An 11,811-nucleotide genomic window follows, 5' to 3' on the forward strand; every position below is an offset into this window, starting at 1 on the left:
AGTGGTTCCCTCCAGAAATAGCACAATGCCCTTGAAAATCATACAATTTGTCTTCCTTTCTTTGGGAAAGGGGTGACGGCCATGCCCTTGAGGGAAAACCAGAAGAATGAGCATAGATATTCCCCACAGTAAAGTAAGAGAGATGGGCCTTGTCTGAGCCTTTGTAATCCCAGGGACGTTTGCCAAAGGTGGCGGTGAGAGCTGGGAGGGAGCCTCGTTCCAATTCAGTCATGGCAGCCCGCCCACTGCCAGGGCCACCTCCTCTTCCTACAGAAACCCGCACCTCCCTCCTGAGCAAAGTGCTGGGGGCCTGCTGTTGGCAAGCACTTGCCTTCCCTCTCCGTCTTGTGTCTAATGTTGGTTATTTTTGCACCTTACCCAAAGGGACTGGATCATTTATTGGTGCCCAGATACAGCACAGCCCATGCTTCTGTGCCTTTCTTTGTTAATTCTCACCTGAGGATATTTTTTCATTGATTTTTAGAGAGAGAGAGAGAGAGAGAGAGAGAGAGAAACATCAATATGAGAGAGACATATCAATTGGTGGCTTCCCACATGCACCCCCACTGGGGCTGGGGATCGAACCTGCAACCCAGTAAGGCGCCCTTGACCAGGAATTGAACCCGCAACCTTTGGTGCATGGGCTGATGCTCTAACCACTGGGAAACACCAGCCAGAGGCTTCTGGGCCTGTTATAAAGGTTTTTCTATCTGCTTGGATGTCCTTCCCCTTGTCATGCTTCCCAAACTCTTGTTTATGTATCAAAACCCAATTCCAGTGTTGCCTCCTGCAGGAGGCCCTCCACCCTCTGATTAAGTAACAGGGTCCTCCTCTCGGCTGTCTTCGTTCCTGGCATGTTCCCCTGTCGATCAACCAGCTCCTCCTGGTTTGCTGTCTACCTGCTTGTGTGTCTCACTATCTTTGCATCCTGGGTGCCCTCCATGGCGCGTTTTTTCTACACCCACTCCCTCTTTTTTAGCACCCAGAGAAAATATGAGAGTAACTGTTTAAGGTGAACTATTTCATGAAGGATGTAAGACAAAACTCTTCACCCAACAAGAGATAAACTGCCCGGGTTTTGTAACGTGGAATGCTAGGAAGAGCACATGTGATGGAGAGGCGCAGGGATGCACATCCCACACACGCACAAGATCTGTACTTCTTGGGTTGAATATTAATACCACAGGCACTGAGTCAAGGGGAGAGTCTTGACTATTTGAACATGGCCACTGACACGAGAATAAAAATCATGTACGTGCACTCTGGGAAGTTACACTGGAGCTCCTGAAAGTTATTTTTTATAGCCCTGTTTCGATCCTAACACCCTGGGAAGAGACGGGTCAATCTGTGAGAATGTTCGTGGTTGTTACACAATTGGAGGGACACTCCAGGCATGTAGTGGGTAGAGGCGCTTCCTGTAATATAAGCCTTAGTGTCACAAATCAGAGAATCATCCCAAAGTTGGCATGAGTTATCAATGCCCCATGGACAAAATTTATATTTATAATACCTAATCTGAGAACTCCCTTTTATACATAAACACACACACACACACACACACACACCTGTTTGGTACTGCTTCAATATAGGCTGAATTTTACAAGAATATGATTCCTACGTAAATTGCGAAAAGCCTGAATTTTGATTAGTTGGAGCCTTGCCAAGGATTGTTCTCCATTTTCCGTATCACTGACAGGAAAGTCCCTGGTGGCATCTTAGTCATGGATCTGATGCACCTGACCAGCTTAGGTTGGGAGCTACGGCATTCTACTTATAGATGCAAGGGTCCCTCTGCTTCAGAAGGTCCCCTGGGGTTTCATTACCGAGCACCTATTACTGAAACATGTATTATTTATTGTAAGTGACTTTCCTTTTTTTTCTCCTTCATATTGTAGCTAGAAAATAGTGTTGAATTTTTCAAAATTAGCTGTGTAGGCAAGTTGCACCATCCTATATAATAAAGAGCTAATATGCTAATTAGACCAGATGGTGGAATGACCTTCTGGAACGAACTTCTGGAACGACCTTCTGGAATGACCAGTGGGTGTGGCCATGAGGCAGCTGGGGCTGTGAGGGCCGAGCCCCTTGCATGAATTTCATGTATTGGGCCTCTAGTCTAATATAAAATTCATTTCAATGTGGTAAAAGGTCATGAATAAGGATTGGTACAAAAGGTGGTGTTGGACACAATACAATATAAGCATGATGTATTTTAGAATTGCACACCTGAAACCTACATACTTTGTTAACCAATGTCACCCCAATACAATCAATAAAATTGTATTCACCAATTTTGAAAAAAGGGTGGATATTGGGTATTACAGGGTTGAGCACCACTGGATACAATTAAACTGTATATTAAGGAGCTTCTGGAAGTTTTTTATGACCTGTTGAGAAATCTATAGAATTACACTACAGGCATTGCCTAATGAGATGAAGGTTCCTGAGCAGAGAAAGGCCACATGCAATAATCATCAGTGGACAGCTCCCCTACTAAAAAGCCCTTTCATCAAAATAATGACATTTCAAAGGTAAAGACTGTTTTTTGTTCCACTGACATTTATTTGCATATGGTACTCCTTTTGGTTTCAAGGTCATTTTCTATATCAAAATGTATGAGGTCATATCTAGTGATGCTCATCCATTCACCAGGTCTGGGTGCCACGCCCTGAGCTAGACACTGCTGACTGGTCAGGCTGGATCCCTTCCCACAGAGCTCTCAGGCTGATGGGCACAGCGGGCATCAAACGCATACCTTCTATCAGAGAGATGAATGTATTCTGGGGGTGTGCACGGTGTGATGGAAGGGGGAACAGGTGCTGGCCACACTGAGGAGTGAATAAAACCTCCCTGAAGAACTGACACCTACCCTGAGAGCAGGAAGAGGATGCGGACGGTTGGAAGCACCGTAAACATCACATGGGAAAATCTGGAAGTGACAGGCTGTGATGTGTTCAGTGCACACTCCCAGGCCTTTCATTTCCCCTGTGGAAACAGATTTCTCCCCAAATACGATCCTCAAGGACCTTTCTCCGAGAAACAGTACTAACTGTGACAAACTTTTAAATGTTTGGTCATATGAGCTTTCCACAAAATCTGATCAGTGGGCTCGTTTTCTGTTGTTTCCCTAATCATAAGAGAGAATTTGAATTTAAGACATTTTAAAGAAAGCTTATTAAAACTAAAGGCTTGTGATAATTAAAAAAAAAAAAAAATAGAAGCCCGGCTGGCATGGTTCAATGTTTGAGCGTCGACCTATGAACCAGGAGGTCATGGTTTGACTTCCGGTCGGGACACATGCCCAGGTTGTGGCAGGCTTGATTCCCGGTGTGCTGGAGGCAGCCGAACAGTGATTCTTGTCATTGATGTTTTTATCTCTCTTTCTCCCTCTCCCTTCTTCACTGAAAGAAAAAAAGTAGAAAAGATGGAAAGCATTTCCTAGGCAGAGGGTGATCATAGCAGCCCTCCGCTCCCCGGGAGAGGCTCCCAGAAGCAGGTGGCACCTGGCTGTATGGCCATCTGGACAGGTCCTCTTCCTTCCCTCCCATGAAGAAGAGGTTGAAGCATCTCCAAAGGGTAGGCGGGAGAGAAATAAACCTAACAGAAATGCAGAATCAAAGGACTGAGGATAATTAAAAATTTTAAAAGCGGAGTGAAGCAAGAAGCAAAGAGAAAAAAGAAAGCCAAAGAGAAAGTTGTAATAACCCTGAGAGAACACCACATGGCACTTATATGTCATGCATTTCATTTTAAATGCTGCTATTTGCTTTCTTGTTAGCTTTGCTGCCAACTCTGTTACGGTGCTCAGCAAAATTCATTTAAAAATTCACACAGAAGCGTTCTGTACTCTATCCTTAAAATCAAACATAGATTCCTTCCCTTTTTTTAACTGTATGATAATATATCTGTCTATATCTATATCTATATCTATATCTATATCTATATCTATATATCTATCTGTAATTAACTCTTCAAACTAAACTGCAAAGCAGTGTTAAATTAGAAGAGAAAGTCTTGATAACCAATAGAGGATGCCCAATGCATTGGTTTGTACCAACTTGGCAGTAAAAGGGAACCTGGGGGGGGTTGGATAGGTAGACAGACAATATTAATAATAATAATTTAACATGAGCCCTTTCAACCATTCCCCAGGCTCCGGTAGAAAGATTGTTGATGTTTACATAAAATTTACTTTTGACAAGGAGTGGAAAAAAACAACTTAGGGGACATTGTTCCATCTAACTGGGCCAGTTTTCTTTTGGGAAGGATGCCTAGGAACACTGAGGCTTTATAAAAATACTAGAGGCCTGGTGCACGGAATTCGTGCATGGTGAGGGGAGGGTCCCCTCAGCCCAGCCTGCACCCTCTCCAATCTGGGACCTCTTGGGGGATGTCCAACTGCCAGTTTAGGCCCGATCCCAGGGATTGGGCCTAAACCTGTAGTCGGACATCCCTCTCACAATCCGGGACCACTGGCTCCTAGCTGCTCACCTGTTTGGTTGTTCCTCACTAACCCCCCTGCTGGCCTTGTCGTCCCACGCAGCCTGCTGGTTGTTACTGTTACTGTGATGGCATCCCGGACAATTTGCATATTCCTCTATTATTAATATAGATGAACTGGCCCATGTGTTCAAGATCTAGTAAGAGTACCCATAGGCTGAAAGGCAACCCCCAAGCAGCTAAAATAAATTCCTTCTCATTCTTTTATCTTCCTTTTACTAGAATCTATGTATGTAGTGGAATATCATGGACACATCTGCGTAAACAGTTGTAGCCCATTAAGTGCAGCTGAGAAAGCAAGTACAACCTCCTCTCTTGCACAGGCAGACTGCCAGGGGTACACTCAGACCTTCTGCTTCTCCTCGGGGGCAATGACTAGTGATGGGAGTTGAGTCTGAGCCCCAAGTCCTTCCACCCAACAGGTATCACTGAGAGCAGCATCAGCAAACATCTCTTCTTCACTTGGGCTCTTCAATCCCCACAGAACAATAGAACCTTTGGTATCCAGTGATTGTGAAAACATATCAAGAAGAAAGATACTATCACCTTTTAAAATGAACTTAAGTGATGACAACCCCACTCTATACATTTGGAAAAGGGCAGCACATGTGTGAAGGAGACATAGTCTTTATTCTCTCTACCAGCAATGCTAGATGCACAAAAGGATTGTCGGGTCCTTTAAAACAGCACTTCAGGCCCCTGGGGACCCACCGCCTACAGAGGGAGAACCACAGCTCTATACTAACGAGAGGCTAAAGCTCAGCAATAAACTCCAAGACACAGTTCAAAACAATTAGGTCAAAAATGCTGTGATACACAAATATAGCTCTTCTCAGAAAATAAAAAGCAAAGCATTTCCCCCCAGAATCACTGAGTGTATTTCTCCTACGTAGGCTGGATCCATGCCAGCAGGCAGCCCGCCCTTATACAAAGCCACCAGAGCCCGCTCAGTAGTGTGACCAGGCTGTGCTTGGCAGGTTGGCACCTCCCAAGGGAGCTGCCTCTTTGGGGTAAAGGGCCCCAAACACTGGCTCGCCTCCCAGTAATGATGTATTCTAATCATTTTCCCTTTCCTAAAGCGAAAATTTCTAAAGCTACTTTTTATCGGCTCCCGACACACCAGTCATTTAGAAACGTGTCACCTAGTGTAAGTCCGTGGGTCGTATACTAGCTCCGTGATGGGCAGACACGACTCAACAAAGACATCTCTCAATTTTTAAGAACCTCAGTTTCTGGCAGCTACACTAGAATGGTTTATTACTTGCTTGGCTGACACAAGTAGATGGGGCTAGATATAAGAGAAAAACCCGTTGTTGTTTTACATTGATAAATGTAATTTTTTAAAAGTAGAGTTCTCTAAGAGGGCAAAGGATATTATTCTACTAGTAGCCATGCCCACGAATCCATGTGCCAGTAGCTTGCTGCCACCCTCCTGTAGCTCTCTGCCCGCCGCTCCACCCTCCTGTAGCGCCCCCTGTCCCCCCTCATAGCTTGCTGTCCTCCTCCTCCTGTAGCTCTCTGCCCACTGCTCCACCCTACTGTAGTTCCTCCTGCCCCCCCTCCCCCGCCCCCCTTATAGCTTGTTGCCCTGCCCGCTCCTGTAGCTCTCCACTGCCGGCTTGTAGCTCGCTGCCCCACCACCTGCTGATCTGTGATCCGGCTTTTACGTGGTCGGTCGTTACCCATCAAGGTGAAATGACCATTTGCATATTTCATCTTTATTATATAGGATATTTTTAAGCATAGGTTGAAATTATATAGGATGACATCAGTGTGCCTTGCCAAGGACCCCCACTAGCCTGTGAAATGGGGTGAGGGGTGACTATGGGAAATTGTCCACCTAGTAAGCTGACTCGTGGATACTAATAGAAATGAGTGCTCATAACATTCTTGCATAAAATTTTAATCCAAAAGTACCTGGAAGTTTTAGAAACAGGGTACGATGTGGTGGATCGAGAGCATGTGGTGGCCCCCAAATGCAAAGATATAAGCTGCTTTAATTAATCAAATCCGTGGAACCATTTCTTCAATGGGCACAACCTTGGAGAGAACGAACCCAGAAATATTCCAGAGACTTTCCTCTATGGGGTGGCAGCTTCGGAGGAGCTTCTCTACCACGTTCCTTGAGTTTAGGACTGAGTAAACACCCAGTGGGAATTAAAACCTTGGCGTTGACTCCCACAAATCCAGGTTCTCCAGACCACTGAAGCAAAGCGCGGAGGCACTGGGTGGGGCCCAGAAAAAGAACTGTGGTGTTGAGGGCACGACCAGCTGCCTGGGCTGCCCAAGGGCTTGGCTGTGAGCTGTGTTTCCTCTTATTGTCAACAATGAGTGGGTTGTACAAAGTGTACAGAGAGTAGAGAATATCATCAACTTCTCTCTCGGAGGTGGATCAAAACAAGTCAGCTATCGGGATAGCACAAGCCCCTTTTAGAAGCCCACCTTCACACTAGTCACACTGTGGACATAAGCAAGGAGGCATTTAAATCCTAGATGGAGCCTGGCTGCAGTGGCTGAGTGTCGACCTATGAACCAGGAGGTCACAGTTCGATTCCTGGTCAGGGCATATTCCCGGGTTGCAGGCGGCAGCTGATCAATGATTCTCTCTCATCATTGATGTTTCTGTTTCTCTCTCTCTCTTTCTCTCTCTCTTCCTTTTTGAAACCAATACAGATATATTGACAAAGTAATAAAATAAATCCTAGGTTGATCTCCAGGAGTAGAGAACACTGAGAAAAAGATACTTGCTAAGAACGATCCAGTACTGGGGAGACAGAACAGGTGTGTAGGAAAGAGTCAGAGGCTATGGTCCAATTCAAAGTATCTCCAGATGACGTAAAGTTGGAAAACCCTCCGAGAGCAGACACAGGGCCAATATGAACTTATTCTCACTTTTATCTGTCCCACGAAGACTTTCCTGAATCACCAGATGCCACCCCTGCTTTACAAGAGAAAGAAGGAAGGAAGGAGAGCGGAAAGACTCAGTCTGGCTTGAAAATCCTCGCTCTGTCCCTTATGGCCTGGGTGACCTTGGACAGGACACCAAACCAATGTGCACCTTCTGGTCTCATACAAGGAAGAGGGTGACATGGCCTTTCTGAGAGGGTTGTTGCACAGCTTCCTCCCGGCAAAGCCCACAGCCAGCGCCTGGCATAGACTAAAACCTTGAAGCAGATTTGCATTTTATCTCTAGACTTTGAGACGGAGGTGCCATAGTATTCAGTCTGACCTCAGTCCAATCCTCTTGGACAAATGACAAATCCGAGTCTCCCTGCAAAATTCCCGACATGCAGAGGTTTACCAGTGACTCCCCAGAAGTTCCACACCCTTTCTGGGCCCCCCCGGGCCCACCACCTGGCTCCCCCCACACTTGTTTAGGCACAACCCTGATGTACATAACTCATTCCTCAATGAACACTTCTACGCCTATTAGGACTGGAACATTGTACCCACAGAGCTGAAAAGAAAACCCTGTTTCCAAAACAAGGCTTTTGATCTTCCTGAAATACTAATCTTATAAAGTGAACCCCACTGCTGCTGGGAGCTAGCTCAAGACTCCTTGTGAGAAACAGAAGCCTCCTGTAAATGTGTCCTTCAAATCTCTCCTCCGCTCACGCCAGGCCCATGGCAGAGGCCTCCAGGAGTCCTTGGCTTCCACTGCCAGCCCCTTCCTGCAATCCTAAGTGATGGACGAGCCCACTAATTGAGCATCATTAGCAGATTGAGATCGTAGTCACCGGGTCTTAAGCACTTGGCAGGCTCCGAAGTCCCCAGGGAATCGTGGCACCAATAAACCTAGCATAATGTGTGATTATGTGTCAGCTACACCCAGGCTCTTTTGGCTCCAGAGGCAAATGAACATTTCTGTGGTGTCCTTGGGGAAAAAGGCCAAGGAAGGAAAAGGAAAAGAGTGTCCCTTCGTTAGAGGTACGATCAGGAAGCCCGCTGAGGAAAAGGGGCAGCTGCTTCCCACCAGAGGCCAAAGTCCAGCTCAGAGCAAGACAACGGGATCCAGTCCAACATCAAACCAGATTTCCTGCAGCATCCCCTCAAGTGACAGTTGGCCTGGCCCCGCAAAGGAGCCAGCCCACAGCAGGGGACACAGAGGCTGCCGCTCCCCAAATCTGCTTTGGGACCCAAGATCAACCCCGCGTCATCCCAAACCATCATCCTTCACTGCCAACCGCCCAGATTGCACTTGGAAACCTAGGAGGAAGGACTTTTACTGTGTACTACGTAAATACTTAAAAATCATCTCCACGAATTCGAACGGTATATTCACAACACCTAAACTCCACATTGGATCCATGGCGTGGCTCCTACCTCTGACAGTAAAGATTAGTGGCCCACCTGGATGAGGAGGCAGGATTACTGGTCCGGGTCTAGGCTGTGCCACCAACTCACTGAGTCGCTTCAGGCAAGTCACTGAACAAACCGCAGGTTCCAGTCCTCGGGTGTGAGATGAGTCTCACGGGAGTCGTGTTCCCCAAAGAGCCATCGACAGGCCTTCTGTTCTAAATGCTAGGGATGGTTGTTGCAAGACAGTGAGCCCAGGCATAGTCCCAGGGAATGGGCACAGGAGATTACTAGTGCTCACCAGTTTCCCACCTCCGCCCCTTCCTGGAGATCAAACAAAACATTTCAGGCCCCTTTGTGGTTGGGTGGGTCCATGTGACTAGTTCAGGCCAAAGGGCTGTGACTGGAGGCCAAAGCCCTTTAGAGCCAGTGTGCAATGCCTAGCTGCTCCCCCCAGCTCCCCTCCCCCCGCCAAACCCATTAAAGCCTGGAGTGCTGTCTGGGCTGCAGCAGACCCTGGCAGAGGGTTATTTGTTACCATAGCATAATCCAGTCTCCCCTAAGTGATTCAAGGACCTCAAAGGTCACCTGATTTACAACAAATGGAGGGAGAACAGCTTCCCAGTAAGTGGCCAGTGTGGCTAGCGGCTGTCACTTGTTTCCCCCAACTTCTTCGCCGACAGAATTCAAATTTAGCTCATCACAGGGATGTGGTCAGCCCCAGAACTGTGACATAACAAATCAAATGGGTGTTACTTTTTTAAGCCTCTGCATTGCTGATCATCTGTTGTACAGCAATAGAAATACAATGCAGCACAGTGAGATAGTGAAAAGTCCCTCCGTCATCAAAGCTAAAGCTACATCCTCTGATGAGCTTATCAGCAATAAAGCAGAATTTTAATCTCTATATGTTTATTTCTATGTTTATTTCTCAATTAGTTCTGAGCTTCAGAGGACAAAAAGGTGTTTTCTTTTATTCACTCCATGCTAACCCCAAGCACTTTGTTACTCTGTAGCCAGAAGCATTCCTACATAATACAGACACCCTCAGCCACTCTTCAAAATGAGGCTCAGATATGGTAGAAGGACCCAAATCCTGTCACTTCAGAATATAGACAGCTGGAAGACTGACTTTATATTTTATCTTTACTCCACAAAAAAATCCTCTCTATCCCCAAAAAACCACAACAGATGAGGGGAAAGGCTTAACAGTCACTGAGCAGGCGAGAAAACAATGAACCTTCTCCATGGGAACCAGAAATCCCAACCCCAAGTTTTGTTGTTTTCAGTTCTCAAATAATCACCTAAGTAACTGGCCTTTTAGGTGTAGTTTAAATGAATGGCAGGGAGCTGGGAGATTTTCTAGCAAGGCCGCATGCAGCAAGCCAAATTGCTGTTTGCATCTCCAGGAAGTATGCTTCTACAGCTCCTGGATCTCATCATCCCTGACAACAGCGCCCTCCACTGGGCTGCAAATGCCTACCTTGTATGCTGCTAATTCCATAATACACCACCCTCAGCTTCCTGGAACTGAGTGGGCATCAGCATAAAAACGAAATGTGAGCCTTAACCGGTTTGGCTCAGTGGATAGAGCGTCAGCCTGTGGACTGAAGGGTCCCAGGTTCAATTCCGGTCAAGGGCATGTACTTTGGTTGCAGGCACACCCTCAGGAGGGGCTGTGCAGAAGGCAGCTGATCGATGTTTCTCTCTCATCGATGTTTCTAACTCTCTATCCCTCTCCCTTCTTCTTGTAAAAAATCATAAAATATAGTTAAAAAACAAACAATCAAACAAAAAAACGAAATGTGAGATTTTTGAGGCTGTCCCAGTGCCCGTTGAACTGAGCATTGAGAGGCAGCTTTCAGGGGAAGGAGAGCAGTCCTCTCCTTGAAGTTCAAAATACATTAGGGGAAACGAAGTCCCCAGATTTGGTAGCAGGTGTCATCAAATGAGTGCAACCTCTTTCCTTGATTAGAGTACAGTCCCTCATTTCTTTTTTTATAAAAAAGAATTTCAAAAGCTTGTAGTCTAATCAGTTTTTTCTACAAATAAAGACACCATGATCTAGAGAAATTACTTAAACATAAAAATGCCGGATTTTGAATCCTGCTCTTCTGAGTGTTTGCTCCGTCAGATTTACTGTTCTCTAGCTGTGAGGGCTAGAGGGGCTCCTCTGAGAACTGTTCCTGGAGGCAGGGTTGCCCTGTCTGGTTCAGGCGGACCTGAACCTCTGAGAAGCAGAGAAACTTGAGCTCTGGCGGTTTCCATGGTGACCACTGAGCCGGGTGCATGCTCTAACGAGGCTGGCCGACTAGCCAGCACTTAGGGAGCAAAGGTTGTGGGGCATTCCAGGAAAATCCCACATGCCGCTGAGCTGCTCCGACGACATGTGAATGGGCGGCTACCCTGCCAACAAACACTTCATTCAGGAGACAGACACACAGCTCTCTGAAGTCTACGTGTCTGGCCCCATGCCAGGCTCTTTTCCATACATTATTTCATTTAATCATTACCAGACATTATAAAGCAGATTAGAATTCCATCTCTTTTTGTTAAGGAGTAAACCAAGGCAGCTCACTCTCATTCGGGATCACTGAGCTTATAAAGGTGGCTCTAAGCCTTATTCATCCACTCTGACAAACTGAAACTGTTCTAACAAAACTAAAATAGGGAACTCCCTGTAGTCTTCTAAAGAAGAGCTGGTCTTGATTGTTTGTCTCAGAGGAAAAACAAGTTCAGATTTAGAGCTAACCACTGATCTATCTTTCCCATCATTGCTAGATTCTGAAAAAGATCTCAAAGTATCATCTTAAAATATTAAGTCATGAGAAAAATTCCCTAAAGAAGGTTGGGAACACCTGAACATTAGGTCAATAATGAGAAAAAGAGCAGAAATGACCCTCCACCAAAGCAAAGCAGGTGTTCTGTGAAATCATATGAATAGGTGTGAGTTAGAGGGCCTTGGGAACCGCAGTCCAATCACATCTATGTCACATGACTGTCATTGATGCCAGG

General features: G+C 46.1%; 1 protein-coding gene across 2 annotated transcripts in view; it reads right to left on the reverse strand.

Annotated features, from left to right (window-relative positions):
• KCNK10 (potassium two pore domain channel subfamily K member 10) overlaps positions 1 to 11,811 on the reverse strand; it is a 105,001-nt gene that overhangs the window by 18,342 nt on the left and 74,848 nt on the right. The window lies entirely within an intron of this gene.

The sequence above is a fragment of the Myotis davidii genome, unplaced genomic scaffold (genome assembly GCF_000327345.1).
Source record: "Myotis davidii unplaced genomic scaffold, ASM32734v1 scaffold732, whole genome shotgun sequence".
Taxonomy (NCBI): Eukaryota; Metazoa; Chordata; class Mammalia; order Chiroptera; family Vespertilionidae; genus Myotis; species Myotis davidii.